At 44.1% G+C, this 25,159-nt stretch overlaps 1 long non-coding RNA gene and 1 other non-coding gene across 2 annotated transcripts in view; both read left to right on the forward strand.

Moving 5' to 3' along the window:
• The window catches only part of LOC139281210 (uncharacterized), a 54,232-nt gene that overhangs the window by 7,411 nt on the left and 21,662 nt on the right, over positions 1–25,159 (forward strand). Inside the window, exon 2 of the long non-coding RNA XR_011596844.1 lies at positions 10,290–10,461. This is a non-coding gene — a long non-coding RNA (uncharacterized lncRNA). The remainder of the gene's footprint in view (positions 1–10,289; positions 10,462–25,159) is intronic.
• trnav-cac (transfer RNA valine (anticodon CAC)) lies at positions 12,762–12,834 on the forward strand. Its single transcript has one exon. It is a non-coding gene; the product is annotated as a tRNA-Val (tRNA).

The raw sequence follows: 25,159 nt of genomic DNA on the forward strand, positions 1-25,159 counted from the left end.
GGAAGATGGCCGCAACCAAGCGAATCCCAAAGGGACATCTGTGGTATGTGAACAGTCCTTTGTGCATGTTGATGCACATCAATTTTTTTGAAGGTTCAGGCAGCTCCTGTGTCATGTATGCAGAGGTTAGATCCAGCTTGGTGAACGACTTCACCCCTGCTAGTGGTGCAAACAGGTCATCCGTAGTGGATACTGGTCTTGTAAAGAGACTCGGTTGGTCGTTACCTTGTAGTCCTTGCAGATTCTGACGCCCCATTGCTTTTCAACACCGGAACAATTGGACTGGCCCATTCGTTGAACTCGACTGGCAATATGATCCCCTCTCGTTGAAGTCTGTCCAGCTCGATCTCGACTTTCTCTCGCATCATGTATGGAACTGCTCGGGCCTTGTGATGAATGGGTCGTGCATCAGGGACTAGATGGATCTGCACTTTGGCGCCTGTGAAGTTGCCAATGCCTGGCTCGAATAACGACGGGAATTTGTTTAGCACTTGAGCGCACGAGGCGTCATCCACCGAAGGCAGTGCTTTGATGTTGTCCCAGCTCCATCGGATCTTTCCTAGCCAGCTTCTGCCGAACAACGTTGGGCCATCGCCTGGTACAATCCATAGTGGTAAGTCATGCACAGCTCCATCGTACGATACTGTCACTGCCACACTGCCAATGACTGGTATGAGCTCTGGTGTAAGTGCACAGCTTGGTGTGGATCGGGCTTAGTTTTGGCCTTTGTGCCTTGTTGCCTCACAGTTTCTCAAAAGTCTTCTGACTCATAATTGACTGACTCGCCCCCATGTCCAATTCCATGGAATGCTGTTTAATTTGACTTTTAGCATTATCGGAGGGCTTTAGGTGGTGAAGGTGTGTACCCCATACACTTCCTCTTCAGCCTCGGGTTGAGTTGTCTCTCTTACTCGTTCAACGTGATCCGCGCCGGATCGGTCATCTTCTGCCGAGTCGCAGCATGTCTGCACATTCACTGGAGGTGCCCCATTGTTCCACAGCCCTTGCACACGTAGTGCCTGAAATGACATTGATGGGCTCGATGATTACCCCCGCAGCGCCAACATGGTGTTAATGGATTCGCATTCACGCCCCACGGCGGACTCTGAGTCATCGTAGGTCTGGTCTCTGCAGGCGTGTAGGCCCTGCCATGTACAGTTCTGCCTGCTGAAGGCGTTATTTTATGCACAGTACTTACCGGTGCTGCAAAGATATCTGTTTAGTGTTATCGTTCGTGAACATGAAAGCCTGGGCTATCGTGATGGCCTTGCTCAGTTCTAAGGATTCGCAGACAGCAGTTTGCGAAGAATGACCTCGTGACCGATTCCAAGCACGAAAAAGTCCCGCAACACTTCCCCCAAAAATCCTAACCACGTCCTACCCCTCGGAGCGGTGCGTATAAAAGCGATACCCGGCCATTAAGATGCTCTCCTTCGGCTTGAGGTGTTCCTGAACCAGCGTGCACAACTCTTCATATGTCTTCTCCGTTGATTTCATCGGTGCTAGCAGATTTTTGATGAGGCCATATATCGTGGACCCGTAAACGGTGAGGAGAATCGCCCTGCGCTTGACCGCGGTTTCTTCCGTATCCAGCTCGTTGGCCACAAAGTACTGGTCAAGATGCTCAACGAAGGTTTCCCAATCATCACCCTCAACAAATCTCTCAAGAATACCAACGGTAACCATAACCGCGTGAAAGTTTGTGATCTATTACTCGTCGCCAATTGTTATGTTCAGAATAACTCCACAAGACTGTATATTGTAAGCTCAAACTGTTGTGACCTTGGTCTCTTTAATGTAACTCCAGAGTGAGGAAGCAGCATGGTAGACTGCCTTTTATACCTGCTTGCCCGGGGTGTACAGGTGACCCTTGGGTCTCCCACAGGTGCGCCCCCTGGTGGAAAGTCTTACACGTTAGTAAAGTTTACATACATAACAGCTGTACAGTCTCATACGAGAACCACAGTCTCTGTCATAGGTGGGACAGACAGCGGTTGAAGAAAAAGGTGGGCTGGGAGTCTGGTTTGCCGCACGCTCCTTCCGCTGCCTGCGCTTGATTTCTGCATGCTTTCGGCGACGAGACTCGAGGAGCTCAGCGCCCTCCCAGATGCACTTCCTCTACTTAGGGCGGTCTTTGGCCAGGGACTCCCAGGTGTCAGTGGGAACGTCGCACTTTATCAGAGAGGCTTTGACAGTGTCCTTGTAACATTTCCGCTGCCCACCTTTGGCTTGTTTGCCGTGGACGAGTTCCGAGTAGAGCACTTGCTTTGTAAGTCTCGTGTTTGGCATGCAAACTATGTGGCCTGCCCAGCGGAGCTGATCAACTGTGATCAGTGCTTCAATACTGGGGATGTTGGCCTGGACGAGGACGCTAACGTTGGTGCATCTGTCCTCCCAGGGGATTTGTGGGATCTTGCAGAGACATCGTTTGTGATATTTCTCCAGCAACTTGAGGTATCTACTGTACGTGGTCCACATCTCTCAGCCATACAGGAGGGAGGGTACTACTACGGCCCTGTAGACCATGAGATTGGTGACAATTTTGAGGGCCTGGTCTTCAAACACTTTTCCTCAGGCGGCCGAAGGCTGCATTGGTGCACTGGAGGCGGTGTTAAGTCTCGTCGTCAATGTCTGCTCTTGTTGATAGGATGCTCCCGAGATAAGGGAAGTGGTCCATGTTGTCCAGGGCCGCACTGTGGATCTTGATGACTGGGGGGCAGTGCTGTGTGACGAGGACAGGCTGGTGAAAGACCTTTGTCTTACTGATGTTTAGCGTAAGGCCCATGCTTTCGCACGCCTCAGTACATACATCGACTATGTCCTGGAGTTCAGCCTCTGTGTGTGCACAGACGCAGGCATTGTCCACGTATTATAGCGCGACGACAGAGGTTGGGGTGGTCTTGGACCTGGCCTGGAGATGGCGAAGGTTTAATAGGTTCCCACTGGTTCTGTAGTTTAGTTCCACTCCAGTGGGGAGCTTATCAACTGTGAGGTGGAACATGGCAGCGAGGAAGATTGAGAAGAGGATTGGGGCGATGACGCAGCCCTGTTTGACCCCGGTCCGGACGTGGATTGGGTCTGTGATTGATCCGTTGGTAAGGATCACGGCCTGCATGTCGTCATGGAGCAGGCGGAGGATGGTGACATACTTTTGGGGACATCTGAAACGGTTAAGAAACTGTCTATCTCTGTCTTAAATTTATTCAATGTCCCGGCTTCCACAGCTCTCTGAAGCAGCAAATTCCACAGATTTACAACCCTCTGAGAAAAGAAATTTCTCCTCATCCCAGTTTTAAATGGGCGACCCCTTATTTTAAGATTATGTCCTCTAGTTCTAGTCTCCCCCATCTCTACATCCACCTTGTCAAGCCCCCTCACAATCTTATACGTTTCGATAAGATCACCTCCCAATCTTCTGAATTCCAATGAGTAGAGACCCAACCTACTCAACCTTTCCTCATAAGTCAACCCCCTTATCTCCGGAATCAACCTAGTGAACCTTCTCTGAACTGCCTCCAAAGCAAGTATATTCTTTCATAAATATGGAAACCAAAACTGCACGCAGTATTCCAGGTGTGGCCTCACCAATACCCTGTATAACTGCAGCAAAACTTCCCTGCTTTTATACTCCATCCCCTTTGCAATGAAGGCCAAGATTCCATTGGCCTTCCTGATCACCTGCTGTACCTGCATACTAACCTTTTGTGTTTCATGCACAAGTACCCCCAGGTCCCGCTGTATTGCAGCACTTTGCAATCTTTCACCATTTAAATAATAACTTGCTCTTTGATTTTTTTTTAATGCCAAAGTGCATAACCTCACACTTTCCAACATTATACGCAATCTGCCAAATTTTTTCCCACTCGCTTAGCCTGTCCATGTCCTTTTGCAGATTTTTTGTGTCCTCCTCACACAATGCTTTTCCTCCCCTCTTTGTATCGTCAGCAAATTTGGCCTACGTTACACTCGGTCCCTTCTTCCAAGTGTAAATAGTTGGGGTCCCAGCACTGATCCCTGCGGCACCCCACTAGTTATTGATTGCCAACCCGAGAATGAACCATTTATCCCAACTCTCTGTTTTCTGTTCGTTAGCCAATCCTCTATCCATGCTAATGTATTAACCCCAACTCCGCAAACTTTTATCTTGTGCAGTAACCTTTTATGTGGCACCTTGTCAAATGCCTTCTAGAAGTCCAAATACATCACATCCATTGGTTCCCCTTTATCCACCCTGGTCGTTACATCCTCAAAGAATTCCAGCAAATTTGTCAAACATGACTTCCCCTTCATAAACCCATGCTGACTCTGCCTGACCAAAATTATGCTTTTCCAAATATCCTGCTATTGCTTCTTTAATAATGGACTCTAATATTTTCCCAACCACAGATGTTGGGCTAACTGGTCTATAGTTTCCTGCTTTTCGCCTGCCTCCTTTTTTAAATAGGGGTGTTACATTTGCAGTTTTCCAATCTGCTGGGACCTCCCCAGAATCCAGGGAAATTTGGTAAATTACAATCAGTGCATCCGCTATCCCTGCCACTCCAGTGGCGGCTGGAGTCACTGCGGTGCATCCGTGAGACTGAGAGCTATGTGGATTGCAAGTTTCTAGAGGTGGTCACCCTGCAGCTTAAGAGTGTGCAGGCAGATAGGGATTGGGTGACCCCTGGACAGAAGAGGAGGACTAGACATGAGGGATGAGGTCCTGCAGGCAGAGTTTAGGGAGCTAGATTAAAAAGCAGGACCTCAAAGGTAGTAATCTCTGGATTACTCCCAGTGCCATGAGCTAGTGAGTACAGAAATAGGAGGATAGAGCAGATGAATACGTGGCTGGAGAGAAATGGTGCAGGTGCAGGAGGGCTTTAGTTTCCTGAGGCATTGGGACTGCTTCTGGGGGAGGTGGGACCTGTACAAGCTGGATGGGTTGCACCTCAACAGAGCCAGGACCAATATCCTCGCAGGGGGGTTTGCTAGTGCTGTTGTGGAGGGTTTAAACTAGCTTGGCAAGGGGATGGAAACCTGAAAATAGATTTAGTAGGGAGGGGAATAAAGCTGGAATTAGAAAGCAAAAATAAAGAAAGTGAGTTTGAAGGAGAGAGGAAACAAGCAGGAAAAAGGGTAAAAAAAAACAAATTTAAAGGCACTTTGTCTAACTGCACATAGCATTTGTAACAAAATAGATGAGTTGATGGCACAAATAGAGACAATTGGGAATGATCTGATAGCCATTACAGAGACGTGGTTGCAAGGTGACCAGAACTGGGAATTAAATATTCAGGGATATTTGACAATCTGGAAGGACAGACAGAAAGGAAAAGAAGGTGGGATAGCTCTGTTGATAAAGGATGGAATCACTGCAATAGTGAGAAATGATATTGGCTCAAATGATCAGGATGTTGAAACAGTTTGGGTGGAGATAAGGAACAATAAGGAGAAAAAGTTGCTGGTGTAGTCTATAGGCCCCCTAACTGTAGCAACTCTGTTGGTCAGAGCATAAATCAGCAAATATTGGGGGCTTGTAAAAATGGAACAGCAATAATCATGGGTGATTTTAACCTCCATATTGATTGGACAAATCAAATTGGTCAGGGTAGCCTTGAGGAAGAGTTCATAGAGTGCATAAGGGATGGGTTCCTTGAGCAGTATGTAACGGAACCAATCAGGGGCAGACTATCTTAGATCTAGTCCTGTGTAATGAGACAGGATTAATAAACAATCTCCGAGTAAAGAATCCCCTTGGAATGAGTGATCATAGCATGATTGAATTTCAAATTCAGATGGAGGGTGAGAAAGTTGGATCTCTAACCAGCGTACTAAGCTTAAATAAAGGAGACTATGAAGGTATGAGGGCAAAGATAGCTAAAGTGGACTGGGAAAATAGATTAAAATGTAGGACGGTTGATGAACAGTGGTGTACATTTAAGGAGATATTTTACAACTCTCAAAAATACGTTACAGTGAGGAGGAAAGGGTGTAAGAGAAAAGATAGCCATCCGTGGCTAACTAAAGAAATAAAGGACGATATCCAATTAAAAATAAGGGCATACAAAGTGCCCAAAGCTAGTGGGAGGACAGAAGATTGGGAAGCTTTTAAAAGGCAGCAAAGAATGACCAAAAAAATGATTAAAAAAGGGAAGATAGATTATGAAAGTAAACTAGCACAAAATATAAAAACATAGCAAAAGTTTGTATAGGTATATAAAAAGGTGGGTACTGCTGAGGGGGATGACTCACCAGGGGAAGGCAGCAGCAGCCAAGTTCATGGCACCGTGGTTAGTTCTGCTGCACAGGAGGGCAGGAAAAAGAGTGGGAGAGTCATAGTGATAGGAGATTCGATTGTAAGGGGAATAGATAGGCGTTTCTGCGGCCGCAACCGAGACTCCAGGATGGTATGTTGCCTCCCTGGTGCAAGGGTCAAGGATGTCTCTCAGCGGGTGCAGGACATTCTGAAAAGGGAGGGTGAACAGCCAGTTGTTGTGGTGCATATAAGTACCAACGATATAGGTAAAAAACGGGATGAGGTCCAACGAGACGAATTTAGGGAGCTAGGAGCTAAATTAAAAAGTAGGACCTCAAAAGTAGTAATCTCAGGATTGCTACCAGTGCCAAGTGCCAGTCAGAGTAGGAATAGCAGGATAGCTCAGATGAATACGTGGCTTGAGGAGTGGTGCAAGAGGGAGGGATTCAAATTTCTGAGACATTGGAACCGGTTCTGGGGGAGGTGGGACCAGTACAAACCGGACGGTCTGCACCTGGGCAGGAACGGAACCAATGTCCGAGGGGGAGTGTTTGCCAGTGCTGTAGGGGAGGAGTTAAACTAACATGGCAGGGGGATGGGAACCTATGCAGGGAGACAGAGGGAAATAAAATGGAGGCAGAAGCAAAAGATAGAAAGGAGAATAGTAAAAGTGGAGGGCAGAGAAACCCAAGGCAAAAAACAAAAAGGGCCACATTACAGCAAAATTCTAAAGGGGCAAAGTGTGTTAAAAAGACAAGCCTGAAGGCTCTGTGCCTCAGTGCGAGGAGTATTCGGAATAAGGTGGACGAATTAACTGTGCAGACAGCAGTTAACGGATAGGATGTAATTGGCATCATGGAGACATGGCTCCAGGGTGACCAAGGCTGGGAATTCAACATCCAGGGGTATTCAACATTTAGGAAGGATAGGCAGAGAGGAAAAGGAGGCGGGGTGGCGTTGCTGGTTAAAGAGGAAATTAATACAAGAGTAAGGAGGGACATTATCTTGGATGATGGGGAATCGGTATGGGTGGAGCTACGGAATACCAAAGTGGGAGTTGTGTACAGACCACCAAACAGTAGCAGTGAGATTGGGGACAGCATCAAACAAGAAATAAGGGATGTGTGCAAAGGTACAGCAGTTATCATGGGCGACTTTAATCTACATATTGATTGGGCTAACCAAACTGGTAGCAATGCGGTGGAGGAGGATTTCCTGGAGTGTATTAGGGATGGTTTTCTAGACCAATATGTCGAGGAACCATCTAGAGAGCTGGCCATCTTAGACTGGGTGTGTGTAATGAGAAGGGACTAATTAGCAATCTTGTTGTGCGAGGCCCCTTGGGGAAGAGTGACCATAAAATGGTAGAATTCTTTATTAAGATGGAGAGTGACACAGTTAATTCGGAAACTCGGGTCCTGAACTTAAGGAAAGGTAACTTCGACGGTATGAGGCGTGAATTGGCTAGAATAGACTGGCAAAGGATACTTAAAGGGTTGATGGTGGATAAACAATGGCAAACATTTAAAGATCACATGGATGAACTTCAGCAATTGCACATCTCTGTCTGGAGTAAAAATAAAACGGGGAAGGTGGCTCAACCGTGGCTAACAAGGGAAATTAAGGATAGTGTTAAAACCAAGGAAGAGGCATATAAATTGGCTAGAAAAAGCAACAAACCTGAGGACTGGGAGAAATTTAGAATTCAACAGAGGAGAGGATTAAGGGTTTAATTAGGAGGGGGAAAATAGAGTACAAGAGGAAGCTTGCAGGGAACATAAAAAGTGACTCCAAAAGCTTCTATAGATATGTGAAGAGAAAAAGATTAATGAAGACAAATGTAGGTCCCTTGCAGTCGGATTCAGGTGAATTTATAATGGGGAACAAAGAAATGGCAGACCAATTGAACAAATACTTCGGTTCTGTCTTCACGAAGGAAGACACAAATAACCTTCCGAATGTACTAGGGGACAGTGGGTCTAGTGAGAAGGAGGAACTGAAGGATATCCTTATTAGGCGGGAAATTGTGTTAGGGAAATTGATGGGATTGAAGGCCGATAAATCCCCGGGGCCTGATGGTCTGCATCCCAGAATACTTAAGGAAGTGGCCCTAGAAATAGTGGATGCATTGGTGATCTTTTTCCAACAGTCTATCGACTCTGGATCAGTTCCTATGGACTGGATGATAGCTAATGTAACACCACTTTTTAACAAAGGAGGGAGAGAGAAAACAGGTAATTATAGACCGGTTAGCCTGACATCAGTAGTGGGGAAAATATTGGTATCAATCATTAAGGATGAAATAGCAGCGCATTTGGTAAGCAGTGACAGGATCGGTCCAAGTCAGCATGGATTTATGAAAGGGAAATCATGCTTGATGAAACTTCTGGAATTTTTTGATGATGTAACTAGTAGAGGGGACAAGGGAGAACCAGTGGATGGTGGTGTATTTGGACTTTCAAAACGCTTTTGACAAAGTCCCGCACAAGAGATTGGTGTGCAAAATCAAAGCAATTGGGGGTAATGTACTGATGTGGATAGAGAACTGGTTGGCAGACAGGAAGCAGAGAGTCGGGATAAACGGGTCCTTTTCAGAATGGCAGGCAGTGACTAGTGGAGTGCCGCAGGGATCAGTGCTGGGACCCCAGCTCTTTACAATATACATTAACGATTTAGATGAAGGAATTGAGTGTAATATCTCCACGTTTGCAGATGACACTAAATTGGGTGGCGGTGTGAGCTGTGAGGAGGACGCTAAGAGGCTGCAGGGTGACTTGGACAAGTTAGGTGAATGGGCAAATGCATGGCAGATGCAGTATAATGTGGATAAATGTGAGGTTATCCATTTTGGGGGCAAAAGCATGAAGACAGAATATTATCTGAATGGCGGCAGATTAGGAAAAGGGAAGGTGCAACGAGACCTGGGTGTCATGGTTCATCAGTCATTGAAAGTTGGCATGCAGGTACAGCAGGCGGTTAAGAAGGCAAATGGTATGTTAGCCTTCATAGCTAGGGGATTTGAGTATAGGAGCAGGGAGGTCTTACTGCAGTTGTACAGGGCTTGTTGAGGCCTCACCTGGAATATTGTGTTCAGTTTTGGTCTCCTAATCTGAGGAAGGATGTTCTTACTCCTGAGAGAGTGCAGCAGACTGGTTCACCAGACTGATTCCCGGGATGGTTGGACTGACATATGAGGAGAGACTGGATCAACTGGGCCTTTATTCACTGGAGTTTAGAAGGATGAGAGGAGATCTCATAGAAACGTATAAGATTCTGACGGGACTGGACAGGTTAGATGCAGGAAGAATGTTCCCGATGTTGGGGAAGTCCAGAACCAGGCGACACAGTCTTAGGATAAGGGGTCGGGCATTTAGAAGTGAGATGAGGAGAAACTTCTTCACTCAGAGAGTTGTTAACCTGTGGAATTCCCTGCCGCAGAGTTGTTGATGCCAGTTCATTGGATATATTCAAGAGGGAGTTAGATATGGCCCTTACGGCTAAAGAGATCAAGGGGTATGGAGAGAAAGCAGGAAAGGGGTACTGAGGGAATGATCAGCCATGATCTTATTGAATGGCGGTGCAGGCTCGAAGGGCCGAATGGCCTACTCCTGCACCTATTTTCTATGTTTCTATGTTTTATGAAAAGGGTGGCTAAAGTAAATGTTGGTCCCTTAGAGCACAAGACCGGGTAATTAGTAATGGGAAAAATGGAGATGGCAGAAACTCTGAACAAATATATGAGCTTGCCCTTGGTAAACCTTGCATGCCACCACATATAACAATAGACGGGCACTCGCTGTCTGTAGTGAATAGTTTCACCTACCTGGGAAGCACCTTGCCATGTGCTGCACTCCTAGATGATGAAGTGCACCACCGATTGTTTAAAGCCAGTAGGGCTCTTAGAAGACTGCATGTGAGTTTATGGGATAAAAAGGCATTAAACTAGTTAGACTAAGGTTTACATGGAAATAGTTATAACATTCTTACTATATGTGTGTGATAGCTGGACCACTTAACAGTCGCCACATCAGAAAACTCATTAATTTCCATCTAGGTTGCCTCAGAAAGATGATGAAAATTCAATGGTGGCACAAGATTCCGGATACAGATCCTCAGAAGAGCAATTATGCCCGGCATAAATTCAATGCTAGTAAAGGCGTAGCGAAGGTGAACTGGTCACTTTTTCTGAATGCCTAATACCAGACTACCGAAGAAGATATTCTGCAGTGAGTTGAACTTTGTTAAACGTTCTTGTGCTGGTTAGTTCAAAAGATACAGGGCTTGCCTAAAGACCAATATTGTGTCAGGAAAAAGTGGCAAAAGATGATTCACGATGGCAAGACAAAGCTTGAAACAAGTTGTAAACAGCTAGCTGAACAAAAGTGAGCTCAAAGGAAATCAAGGAAAGATCAGCCAATAATTGGGTCAATCTGACATCCAATGTCCTGTGTGTGGAAAACCATTTCTCGCGTAAATTGGACTTTACAGTCATATGAGTGCCCACAACCGCTATTAGATTGGAGATGAATCATAGGATGTCATCATTGATGTGATGGAAAAACTATCAAAACATCCCAAGGCACTTGAAGGAAGAACAAGCCATCAAGGGGAAGGTTAGGAGGAGGGTGAGGAGGCTGAAAACATGGTTTAAGAGACAGACTTTGATGAGATTTTGGAAAGCGGGGAGAGATGTGGCAAGATTGAGGGTGTTCTAGACTGCAGGGCTGAAGGAGGTTATGGCAGTAATGTGGTTCAGGGCCATGGAGGGATTTTGGATAAGAATGAGGTAGTTTAACCAAATCTAATGGTTAGAACAGCAGAGTTGCATGCCATATATACATATACCTGTAGAACATACTGGGAGAATGTCAAGGATAGGAAGTCAAGAGGGACCTAGTGGGGATGAGAGCGTTGAAGACAGAAAGAAAACTGCTGTTGAGCAGAAGATGGAGGCAGTGGTGTCATAGAGGACAGGCGCCAAAGGAGTTACAGTGAAATGGCTCTTAACAGATAAACATATTCAGAAATCAATAACACAGGTTTGGCTTCCAGTTTTAAAATTTTATTCCAAGAACAGAAATGTTGATGGTGAAATCCACCAATATGGATTCCTGACAATGTAAATTTCAGCTATATAAGTAAATCTTTATATATCACTGGAGCTGCCACTTTGAAATTTTTTGCATTAAAAAAAATCCTATTTAGTTATTTTCTCTCTTATTTTAGGTTGCTTAGACCATTCCCTGGCTGTTATTGAGCTAGATCCAGGGAGAAGCATGAGTGGCTCTGGTTGCATTTTCCTCACCACCAATCCACGACAGTGTTCTTGAATCAGGAACTTAGCAGGTGGAAAATTATGGGTCATATTCTTCCACTCCCCGATGCAGCACATTGATATGCTGCACTAGCTTTTCTGTTGTAGTACTGCCCAGTGACCAACTTTCTTGTCCAACATGAGGTAAAATACCAAATTGTACTGAATTAATCCCAGGTAGTCACTGATAACCTCATTTAGTACAGAATTAGAGGTCAGGGGTTATATTTTCTCAGTCAGTGTTGCTAACTAAAGACAGCACGATATAAAATAGGAAAACCATCTTTATTCTATTTGTTTTCTTTGCTAACATTAAGAAACAGAGGGAAACATAAGAGAAGTTGAATTCAACACCTGCATTCCCACCAACTTGTGGAATTGTACCAAGCACACTGTAATAAAAACAGAAAATCAGATAATTGATCTGAAGCATTAACTCTGTTTCTCCGTCCACAGATGTTGCCTGACCTGCTGCATATTTCCAGCATTTTCTGTTTTTATTTCAGATTTCCAGCATTCGCAGTATTTTGCTTTTGCCCAAGCCTATTTTTTATTCATTTATGGGATGTCGATGGCAAGGCCAGCATTTACTGCCCATCCCCATTTGCCCTTGAGAAGGTGGTGGTCAGCCGCCTTCTTGAACTGCTGCAGTCCATGTGGTCAATGTTCCCTCTTATTTTTTTTAAAGCGCACGGGGCCCTTTAACTGCGCAGCCCATTTAAATGTTCGCGTTTGTGCGGTTTTTCTCATATAAAAGCCTGGGCGCAGCCTGCACGGGGCCTCCAGAGTGCTGCGCAGCCACGCAGCTTAATGGGAACATTGCATGTGCTGAAGGTACTCACACAGAGCTGTTAGGGAGGGAATTCCAGGATCTTGACCCAATGACGATGAATGAATGGGCATATATTTCCAAGTCAGGATGGTGTGTGACTTGGAGGGGAACTTGAAGATGGTGGTGTTCCCATGTACCTGCTGCCCTTGTCCTTCTAGGTTTAGGAGCTGCAGGAAAATATAGCTGGTGTGCTGGATTTCCAGCCACCTTCATACTCAGGTGGGTACTAGCTGAATAAATATGGATTAAACATTGAGACAAATAAAACAGTAAAGAACTTACTCTGCACATACACATCAAGCATGCCATTTTACTGCCTCTTTTATTTAATTTTCATCTGCATTGTTTCAGCTGCGCTTTCCTATAGCACTTTTTGAGCGGTTTCTGTAGTGTATCGGTTATCACTTTTGCCTCACATGCGAAAGGGCCCCAGTTCGAGCCTGGGTGGAAACAAAATAGTTGCAGGTACTGGAACATCGTACTGGGGAAAGAGGGGAGCAATTAGCGGTTGCAGCTACTTATTTTTAAAGACATGAGGGATTTGGACATCAAGTCTGAGTAGTCTTTTTCTTAAAATTCTAGATTGGTTGAGGTGTGTTCAGGGTAATTTGGAACTTAGGATCTGGGTTTTCCAATTAGCTGGGGGTAACCCATTTAAAATATCAATTGGAAAATCCAGGCTTAGGAATTCACAGTTTAGGTTATAAAATGGGTTTCTCTGAATATATGTATGAATCCGGCATTCTTTTTGTAACCTAAATAAGAACAGAACTATCAACATTAAGGAAAAGTTTATAGTGAGATTTGTAATTGAAATACAATACAGATTGCAAACCATTTAAATACGTTGTGTGTTTAATTTGCATTAAAATAGGTTACAGTTTTGAACAAAATGCGTGCGGCTTGACAGATGTGAGTAAAGAGACGTTTAACCCTGTACTAGTGAATTTCCGTTGCAGCTTTTAAAATATACACAGTAACTTTAATACTGAACTTTATAACGCAGAGCTATAAAACTACATAGGACAACAAAATACTTCCTAATTCATATTATCCATTGAGTAAATAAAAAAACATTGTAAACTTGATAATTAAGGGCACAGCCTTAATTGAAAAGTATTTGGCAAACCTCTGAGTGAGTGGCTTGTGGATTGAGATCCCACTCTTGAGACTAGAGCAGATACATCAGGCTGACACTTCAGCGCAATACTGAGGGAGTGTGGACTGTCAGAGGGTGCCGTCTTGTGGATGATACGTTGGACCGAGGCTCTGTCTGACCTCGCAGGTGGATATAAAAGATCTGATGGCATTATTCAAATAAGAGGAGGGGCGTTTTGGCCAATATTTATCTCGTAACCAACATCACTGGAACAGGTTATCTGGTCATTATCTCATTGCTGTTTGTGGGAGCTTGCTGTGCAGAATTGGCTATCATGTTTCCCTGCATTACAACAGTGACTACACTTCGAAAGTAATTCATTGTCTGTAAAATATTTTGGGGCATTCTGAGGTCATGAAAGGCACTGTATAAATGAAAATTCATTCTTTAGGAATTTTACAAAAATACAGTACATGACAGTCCCAAATGGCTGAACCAGCACTGCCCTTCCCTGCTCAGTCCTGCTCTATTGGTCTCCACTCCCCTGCGGTGGTAGACCCAACTCCTCACTCCCTGCATAACTTGGCACATTCATCCTGCAGCATAAGTTGGCTTGGCTCAATTGGCAGCACTCTTTCCTCTGAGTCAGAAGCCCGATCTAGGAGTTGAAAGAATCTAGGCTGACAGCCCAGTGCTGCATCCTCTCTGAATCTCCTTGCAGAATGTCCGTTCACTTGCGAGCAAGGCCCTTGCCATCCATGAGCTTAGCATTGATGATTGCATCGACATCATGGCCCGGACAGAAATTTGGCTGAGGGATGATGACACCTTACCTTTAAACGAAGCCTCCGTATGCCGCCATTCGGTGCGGTGGCCCCAACCTGCAAGGATCAGCAGCAGGTCGGGGCCTTCAAAGGAGCATACCACTTCAAGGTACAGCACGTGCTGGAGAGCAATGGCTAGAGGGTGACTGGATTGGACATCACCAAGGTCGAGGTTGCTGATTGGAGCGTGGGCAGGTACAGCAGGAGAGGCGCGTAATCGTGGTGCAACGTGATCGGGGCCCATAAGAGGCGAGGGCCCAGGGGCAGCACGGGCCAGCCCACACTAATATGTGTGCGCACTAGGTCTGTCCAGCAGAGCTGGTCTCCAGTCGTCTTGGTTAATTCTTGCCACTGGACCAAGACCTCACTCTGTCAAGCCTGTATGGTGGCTGGTGTGCAACGGCCACCACACGTTAAAAAAATCCACGCGCAGGCATCTTCCACCCTTCAGCATGTAGTTCGGGATCTGGAATATTAGGTCCTCCATTGAAACATCTGCGAATTCATTCCTTTCTGGCATGGAAGCAAGTCATCCTTGATACGAGGGACCACCTATGATGATGATGCATTACTGAAACTGTTGACTTTTGGATGAGATCTTAAACTGAGGCCCTCTCTGCCTGTTCAGGGGGGTGTAAAAGATTCCATGGCACTATTCGAAGAAGAGATGGGGAATTTGCCTGGTATTCTGGCCAACAAACTTCACCAAAATCAGAATAACTGGTCATTCATCTTATGGTGGGACCTTGCTGTGTGCAAATTAGCAGCCACAGTTGTCTACATGATAATAGCGACCACACCCAATTAATTTCTTTTAAAATTGCAAATTGTTGTACTTTTACCATGGAACAGAAGTGGGGTTTGTGGGGATGGGGGAGGGGGATAGCAGGCCTGAGGCCTGTGGAGAAATAGGAACAGAAAGAAGTCTGTAACTACACCATGACAGGCAGTTAGGCTTTTCTCATTATATAAAATGTTGACATAGCTTTTTGCCTTCATAAAATATAGACATGATGAGAATGGATGACAAATGTTGACAAAATTGTGACCACAAAAATCATGACACAACAACAACGTGCATTCATATGGTCTCAAGGCGCTTCGTAGGAGCGATCATTAAAGAAAATCAGACACTGAGCTAAATGAGATATTAGGACAGGTGACTAAAAGTTTGGTCAAAGAGGTAGGTTTTAAGGAGCATCTTAAAGGAAGGTAGAGAGGCGGATAGGTTCAGGGAGGGAATTCCATTGCTTTTAGTGCCAAAGCAGCTGAAGGCATGGCCGCGAAGAAAATCGGGGAAGCGCAATAGGCCAGAATTGGAGGAGCGCAGAGATCCTGGAGGGCTGGAGCTAGTTAAAAAGATCAGTAGAGGCGAGGCCATGGAGTGATTTGAAAACAAGGATGAGAATTTAAAATCGAGGCATTGCCAGACCGGGAGCCAATGTAGGTCAGCGAGCACAGGGACTGGGATGGGTGAATGGGACTTGGTGCGAGTTAGGAAAGGGGCAGCAGCATTTTGAATGAGGTTGCAGAGTGTGGGAGGCTGGCTAGGAGAGCATTGGAATAGTAAAATCTGGAGGTAACAAATGCATGGGTGTGTGTTTCAGCAGCAGATGAACTGCGGCAGGGCTGGAGATGGGTGATGTTACAGAGGAGGAAGTGGGTAGTCTTGGAAGGAAGTATATGCCGCATGCAAGATTAATGTACTATATAGATACACATTCCTATAGCATGCCTTTCAGAGTAACAGGCATCTAAGATAGGTGTAAAAAATATAGAGAATAGCAATGAAGAGAAAAATGTTAGGAAATCAAAGAAAAGATCAATGAGAAAGATTTTCAAATGAAGGAGGAGGTACCACATATTTAACATGCAAATCCCTCGTCTAATTGAAAGCTGTTGCTAACCTAACTGCTCCCCTTCACACAGTATTCCAATACCAACCTTAAGCATCAGCAAGTGTTTAAGGATAGAATTCCACAGAGCACAGGATATACATAGGATCTCATCGCCGAGAGCATGCAGAAATCAAGCGCAGGCAGTGGAAAGAGCATGCGGCAAACCAATCCACCCACCCTTTCCCTCAACGACTATCTGTCCCACCTGTGACAGGGACTGTGGTTCTCGTATTGGACTGTTCAGCCACCTAAGGACTCATTTTAAGAATGGAAGCAAGCCTTCCTCGATTCCGAGGGACTGCCTATGATGATGATACATGCAAAATGTATCAAGACATTTTAAACATAGAAATTGTGTCACTTAAATATCAAAATGTGCCACAGAAATATGTCACTATTATTAGTGCATAATGCCGTTCTGCTGTAAATGATACGTGGTTATTTGGTTGATTTCTCCCCTCAGGTTTAAAGACAGCAGCTCAGAAAGAGAAAAACAAAAGGCTGTTGCAGTGCCTGGAGGAGTTGTGTAGTGTATGAGTCATTTTGTAAGGAAGCCGCTTCCACTATGTTCAGAAACCCCATTCACTCTACATTGTCCATTATGTAGGGAATTCATACCGACGTTGAAATGCTTCCAGCTCAAAACCTGCATTCAGTCTGTAACAGAACTCACTTCTACAACCAGCAATTCTAGCTCAGATTGAATATCAGTGAAATAAGTAAAATAGAGTAGAACCTCAGTTATCCAAAATAATACAACAACAACTTGTGTTTATATCACGCCTTTAACATAGTAAAACATTCACAGGAGCGTTATCAAACAGAATTTGACACCAAGCCACATAAGGAGAAACTAAGTTTGATTGGTCAAAGAGTTAGGTTGTAAGGAGTGTATTAAAGGAGGAAAGAGTGGCAGAGAGGTTTAGGGAGGGAATTCCAGAGCTTGGGGCTTTGGCAGCTGAAGGCACAGCCATCAATGGTGGTGAAATTAAAACTGGGGATGCTCAAGAGGTCAGAATTGGAGAAGCATAGATATCTCGGAGGGTTGTGGGATTGGAGGAGATTACAAAGAGGGGCAAAGCCATGGAGGGATTGAAAACAAGGATGAGAATTAAAAAAATCGAGGTGTTGGTTAACCAGGAACCAGTCAGTGAGGAGTGATGGGTGAACAGGACTTGGTGCGAGTTAGGACATGGCCAGCAGAGTTTTGGATGACCTCAAGTTTACATAGGGTAGAGCACAGGAGGCCAGCCAGGAGTGCATTGCAATAGTCAAGTCTAGAGGTAGCAATGGCATGGATGAGGGTTTCAGCAGCAGATAACCTGAGGCGGGGCGGGGGGAGGGGGAGAGAGAGACGGGCGATATTAAGAGGTAGAAATAGATGGTCTCAGTGATGCCGCAGATATGTAGCGGAAGCTCATCTCGGGGGTCAAATCGGACACCAAGGTTGCAAACAGTCTGGTTCAGCCTCAGACAGTTACCAGGGAGAGAGAAGTTAATCCCAAAATGTTAATGGAATCTGGTGGATAAATGAGAGTCCCCCAAACTTTCTTTCAACAGATTATTTAAATAAATGTTTTTTTTAAATTCTGGCAGCCTCAACTTCTGCTGGTCTTCCAACCCAAAACCCTGACTGCCACAAAAACCGATGGATAAGTGAGAATGCAGATAATCGGATGGGGTGTAATCAAAGCTGCACTGTAATGAAAGCAGTAGATAAAATGAATACTATTAAGATCCTTACTTGAAATACAGAATGTATTGGGAAGGTAGGAAAAAGCATAAATTGAAAGTTAGGCAAAAATTATTAATTTATAGTATAATGCACATTTATATTGTGAAATATTAAAATGTCTTGCAAGTTTTAGGGAGCTGAATTGCAGACACTAACTGAGGTTGCTTCAGTTATCTGATCATTTTTTAATTGATCTGCCAATATCTGGGTTCAAGATCTTTTCCAAAGCAGTTCCAAGATTATTTGTCAGTTCAATAAACAGGAGAGCAGAATGCCAGGATTGAACATTATTACAACCGCTGCTAATTCATTTACCGTATAAATCATGTAAATGCTATAGGTGCTATTAAACCTGAATCACACCGAGAGATGCCAGTCACGTGAAGCAGAAAGACCATAGACTCTGGTGAGTGAGCTGTCAAAGTGACATAAAATAGGGTTATGTGGGGTAACTCCATCAGCAAAGGTGAGGCTTTTGAAAAAGTCTGGTCTTAAAAGACTCAGCCCCTCCCTCTTATACAATTGATTTGGTTAAAATAACAAGCAAAAGAATGACCAGCGTGTTACATGTGATCTGTCTTATCCTTGTGCCATGACTGGACAACACCTCTGCATTGCACTCAGGATTTGGGCAGCACTTGATGCAATATTTCATGCCCATCACCTCTTTGCAGCTCTCCTCCGTGTTGGAATCCGTGCAACTTTCTCTGCAGCCACGGGCTACAGTAGTTTCATTGCCCAAGATAGTCAGCCATATCTGCAAATCAGGAAGTCAATGAGATTTACAGAGTGCATTAGAAATTGGAACAGTGCTTTAGCCAATAAGGCAAGAGTTTTTTCTTCTTGCACATTAGAATCATTTTAATTGTCAATGCGGGTTAAAGGTTTGCTAATTGCAAGCACAAACTCTGATAAGACTTGACCATGCTGTCCTTCCTATGCATTACTCTAAAACTGTACAAATTGATGATTAAGATCCTTGCAATTGTACAGTACATGTCATTCACAATGTTTGCCCTACCTTGCTGAATAAATTGGTATCCTCATACAAATAATGCACCAAAAGGTGTGGTTAGTGCTTCATTATAGATAATAGGAGAGTAGATGACTAACTATTATTTATTCATTCATGGCATGTCGGCGTCGCCAGCAAGGACAGCATAGACTGGGTGATGTGTAATGAGAAGGGACTAGCAATCTTGTTGTGCGAGGCCCCTTGGGGAAGAGTGACCATAATATGGTAGAATTCTTTATTAAGATGGAGAGTGACACAGTTAATTCAGAAACTAAGTTCCTGAACTTAAGGAAAGCTAACTTTGACGGCATGAGGCATAAATTGGCTAAAATAGACTGGCAAAGGATACTTAAAGGGTTGACGGTGGATAGGCAATGGCAAACATTTATCGATCACATGGATGAACTTCAACAAGTGTACATCCCTGTCTGGAGTAAAAACAAGACAGAGAAGGTGGCTCAACCGTGGCTAACAAGGGAAATTAAGGATAGTGTTAGATCCAAGGAAGAGGCATATAAATTGGCCAGAAAAAGCAGCAAACCTGAGGACTGGGAGTAGTTTAGAATTCAGCAGAGGAGGACAAAGCGTTTAATTAGGAGGGGGGAAATAGAGTACGAGAGGAAGCTTGCCGGGAACATAAAAACAAACTGCAAAAGCTTCTATAAATATGTGAAGAGAAAAAGATTAGTGAAGACAAACGTAGGTCCCTTGCAGTCAGACTCAGGCAAAATTATAATGGGGAACAAAAAAATGGCAGACCAATTGAACAAGTACTTTGGTTCTGCCTTCACGAAGGAAGACACAAATTACCTTCTGGAGGTATTGGGGACCGAGGGGTGTAGTGAGAAGGAGGAACTGAAGGATATCCTTATTAGGCGGGAAATTGTGTTGGGGAAATTGATGGGATTGAAGGCTGATAAATCCCCAGGGCCTGATTGTCTGCATCCCAGAGTACTTAGGGAAGTGGCCCTAGAAATAGTGGATGCATTGGTGATCATTTTCGAACAGTCTATCGACTCTGGAGCAGTTCCTATGGACTGGAGGGTAGCTAATGAAACACCACTTTTTAAAAAAGGAGGGAGAGAGAAAACAGGTAATTATAGACCGGTTAGCCTGACATCAGTAGTGGGGAAAATGTTGGAATCAATTATTAAGGATGAAATAGCAGTGCATTTGCAGAGCAGTGACAGGATTGGTCCAAGTCAGCATGGATTTATGAAAGGGAAATCATGCTTGACAAAACTTCTGGAATTTTTTGATGATGTAACTAGTAGAGGGGACAAGGGAGAACCAGTGAGATGTGGTGTATTTGGACTTTCAAAAGGCCTTTGACATGGTCCCACAAAAGAGATTGGTGTGCAAAATCAAAGCACATGGTATTGGGGGTAATGTACTGGCGTGGATGGAGAATTGGTTGGCTGACAAGAAGCAGAGAGTCCTTTTCAGAATGGGAGGCAGTGACGAGTGGAGTGCCGCAGAAATCAGTACTGGGACCCCAGCTCTTTACAATATATATAAATGATTTGGATGAAGGAATTGAGTGTAATATCTCCAAGTTTGCAGATGACACTAAACTGGGTGGCGTTGTGAGCTGCGAGGAAGATGCTAAGAGGCTGCAGGGTCATTTGGACAGGTTAGGTGAGTGGACAAATGCATGGCAGATGCAGTATAATGTGGATAAATGTGAGGTTATCCACTTTGGTGGCAAAAACATGAAGGCAGAATATTATCTGAATGGTGGCAGACTAGGAAAAGGGCAGGTGCAACGAGACCTGGGTGTCATGGTTCATCAGTCATTGAAGTTGGCATGCAGGTGCAGCAGGCGGTGAAGAAGGCAAATGGCATGTTGGCCTTCATAGCTAGGGGATTTGAGTATAGGAGCAGGGAGGTCTTACTGCAGTTGTACAGGGCCTTGGTGAGGCCTCACCTGGAATATTGTGTTCAGTTTTGGTCTCCTAATCTGAGGAAGGACATTCTTGCTATTGAGGGAGTGCAGCGAAGGTTCACCAGACTAATTCCAGGGATGGCTAGACTGACATATGAGGAGAGACTGGATCAACTGGGCCTTTATACACTGGAGTTTAGAAGGATGAGAGGGGATCTCATGGAAACGTATAAGATTCTGACGGGACGGGACAGGTTAGATGCTGGAAGAATGTTCCCGATGTTGGGGAAGTCCAGAACCAGGCGACACAGTCTTAGGATAAGGGGTAGGCCATTTAGGACTGAGCTGAGGAGAAACTTCTTCACGCAGAGAGTTGTTAACCTGTGGAATTCCCTGCCGCAGAGAGTTGTTGATGCCAGTTCATTGGATATATTCAAGAAGGAGTTAGATATGGCCCTTACGGCTAAAGGGATCAAGGGGTATGGAGAAAAAGCAGGAAAGGGCTACTGAGGTGAATGATCAGCCATGATCTTATTGAATGGCGGTGCAGGCTCGAAGGGCCGAATGGCCTACTCCTGCACCTATTTTCTATGTTTCTATTGCCCATCCCTAATTGCCCTCAACAAGGTGGTGGTGAGCCACCTTATACAATTGAGTAGCTTCCTAGGCTATTTCAAAGGGCAGTTATGAGTCAACCACATTGCTGCGCGTCTGGAGTCACATATAGACCAGACCGGGTAAGGACAGTAAATTTCCTTCCCTAAAGGACATTAATGAAGCAGATGGGCTTTTACGATAACCTGGTAGTTTCATGGTCACCAGTACTGATGCTAGCTTTTTATTTCAGATTTATTTAATTAACTGAATTTAAATTCCCCACCTGCCATGGTGGGATTTGAACTCATTCCTCTGGATCATTAGTTCAGTGACATAATCATTATGCTACCGTACCCATACTCCGGGATGGTGATGGAGGAGTCTGGGACATTGGCTGATAGCTATGATTCTGTGAATATGACTATGTCAGGCTTGTCTGTGGCACAGCTATCTCTAGATATTAATTAGCACATTGCAGGGTCAACTGGACTGGGTGTGACTTTGTTATGATTCAATTCGATATCAAGGTCACAAGAAATTTCTTATTCTTTCTAGCGGTTTGATATAACTGAATGGCTTCCTGGCCACTTCAGAGTTAACCATTTTGATTTGGGACTGGAGTCATACATAGGCCACTATAGGTAAGGACAACAGGTTTCCTTCCCTAAACGAAGGACATTAGTGAACCAGTTGGGTTTTTATGACAATCTGACAGTTTCATGGTCAATTTTTAATTCGTGAATTCAAATTCTCTTAACTGCCATGGAGGGATTTGAACTCGGGCTCTCTGGATTACTGGTCCACTACTGCCTCTTTAATTGTCAAGTCTGGCCATGCAGCATATAATAGCAATTTTCTTTTACAAGATTTAGAATCATAGAAAAATTACGACACAGAAGGAGGCCATTCGACCCATCGTGTCCATGGAAGAAAATTCACCTTGATAATAATAGACACGTGTAATATACAGGTATTTCTGTGTATATTGTGAGTTTGTAACATTTGTTAGAGGCACACTCTGTAAATGGAGAATGTACTTGCAAGGTCCTTTAATGGGCCAGTGAGTAAATGTGGTTATATAGTCTATGAGAGTCCTTTGGTTCAACGATTAGTCTGTGATGATTTAGCTGAATAGTGGTGTTAGCCCGTGGGTTATGGAGGGAAATAATAATCAGCCAGGGCTCCTCAGCCCTGATTATCATCATTCAGTGATCTCTGCTGGAGATACTTTTGTATAGATGTGGGGTGAGCACAGGTTAATGCTCAACTGTAACACCCTTCTCTCTCTTTTCATATGATCGAATACGAATAGGCTACCTAGGTTCACAATTAAAGAATGGCCACGGGGGGCAAACTATGAGAGAGTTGTTGGTGTCCATGCAATGGCACACTGCCTTTATCAGGGAAAAGGAAGGAGTTAACTGTCCAAAATCTGAGAATCTGTTATGCCTCCAGATTCATGAAACATTAACTGAACAGTTTCACAGCAGCCAAGGGAGTTGAGAAGAACACTTTTGACCTAGAGGGATCTACCTCTAGCCAGAGTTAGAAATACAAGGTGGTGTTCGAGTAATTACTTTAATCTCGGCGTAGGAAGTTGTTGAATACAGTTTCTATCCTATAAGTGTTTAGATTTAGGATTTGGTTCTCTGCTCCTTTCATCAGTACATCTTTAGTGAGCAGATGAATTCACGTTTAATCCTATAGAGATGAGCAACACACACCATCCCAGGGCGACGGGTCCTCCTTTCTTCCATTCCTGTAGGTGCTTCTCCACAATAGCATGACATCAGGACCTCACCGTGACCAGCATCAATTTGCATTGTTATCACTTTGCACAATGTGTGGGTCTGCCACGAGTAATACTTTAAATTAAAGTGCTAATAAAGTACACAGGAGTTGACCATTAGTTATAAATGACGACTATGTTAATCCACCCCCTTGAATTCAATTGTTAAGCCTGGATTATAGCACCAGGTCTACGGCATTGGGTTTTAGTGCAAAGAAGGTAGAAGCTTATGCAAAGTACTGGCATTTGGGATAAAGACAAAATGTATACAACTATAGACTTACCCAGCAGCCAGCATTGGGATCTTCACATTTTTCTGTTGTGTAGTTGGCGAGCTGATATACAGCACACTCCTCGGTGCCATTGCATGAGTAACAGGAGGCTGTAGTCCTTAGTACTGAGGTTGTGGTTGCCTGCACATTGGGGAGACATTTGAGGTGTTCAGTTCCACCAATCCTTTATCAATTCTGTTTACATCTGCTCTCCTTCGTGCAGGTATGCTTCAGATTGTTAAAACGGGAATTACGTAAGTATTTGAAAAGGAAGAATGTTAAAGAATACATGGAAAGGGCAAGGAAATGGGATTAGAGTAGACATCTCTAGTTGAAGAGCTAGCACAGGCAAAATGGTCCGAATAGTCTCCTGTGCTGTAGTTACTATGAATGGTCAAGATGGTGCAGTGGAGCTTGCTTGAATAAGTAATGTGGAAAACATCCTCTAAAATAGGTTGAGTTGAATACTGTGCAACCTCCATTATCCACTATAATATAGGGTCCCCTCCAGCAGATAATGGAATTAGGCAGATGATTAACAGTTCTCAAAATTTAGTCTTATATACACTAAAAGTGAATATTTGATCATTTATCTCAATGCTGTTTGTGGGACCGTGCTGTGTTCAAAATGGCTGTTGTGCTTCCCTACATCATCATGTACATTACAACAGTGACTATACTTCAAAAATGTACTTCAATGACTGTAAAGTACTGTGGGGCATCATGAGGTGATGCAAGTTCCTTCTTTCTTTATCATTATTTGTTATTAGGATTATCTTTTCCTCACGTGGAACTGTAGTAAGCCACTTACAAGTATAACTGCACAAAACACATTTGCAATCTATTGTTTTCGATCAAGTGTACTTGGCCCTTAATAAAAGGAGCAGTGGTACATGAGGAACCTTACTGTAAATCTATAGTCTGTAGGCGTGAGTTCAATATCCGTAACAGGTGCTGAAATGAGAGAGAGAAAACACAAGTCAATTTTTTGACAATAAATATAGTGATAGTACACATAATCACAATAGACACAAGTCAAAATACAATTTAAATAGGAACATGGGAATAGGAATTGGCCATTCAGTCCCTCAAGCCCATTGCATCATTCAATTAGATCATGTACCTCAAATCCATTTACCTGCCTTTGTTCCATTTCCCTTGATACCCTTACCTAATAAAAATCTGTTGATCTCAGTCTTGAAGATTTCAACTGACCCAGCATCCACAGCCTTATGGGGGAAGGGAGTTCCACATTTCACTCCTAAATGCCCTCGGTAAAGATTATGCCCTGTTGCTCTGGATTCCCCCACCAGGGGAAATAGCTTCCTTGTACATTCCTTATCGAATCCCTTCATTATTTTAAACACCTCCAATTAGATCACCCCTCAACCTTCCAAGCTCAAGAGAATACAAGCCAGGTTTATGCAACCTATTATCATAGATTAACCCTTTAAGCCCTGGTATATTTCTGGTGAATCTGAACTGTATTTTCTCCAAGACCAAGATTTCCTTCCAAAGGTGCTGTGCCCAAAATTAAATGCAGTATTCCAGATGGGGTTTGGCCAAGGCTCTGTACAACTCAAGCATAACTCCCTCCACTTTCTATTCCAGCCCCATTGAGATAAAGTCAAACATTCTACGATTCTATTGGCCCTTTTGATTAG

Source organism: Pristiophorus japonicus, chromosome 15 (assembly GCF_044704955.1).
Source record: "Pristiophorus japonicus isolate sPriJap1 chromosome 15, sPriJap1.hap1, whole genome shotgun sequence".
NCBI classification, from domain to species: Eukaryota; Metazoa; Chordata; class Chondrichthyes; family Pristiophoridae; genus Pristiophorus; species Pristiophorus japonicus.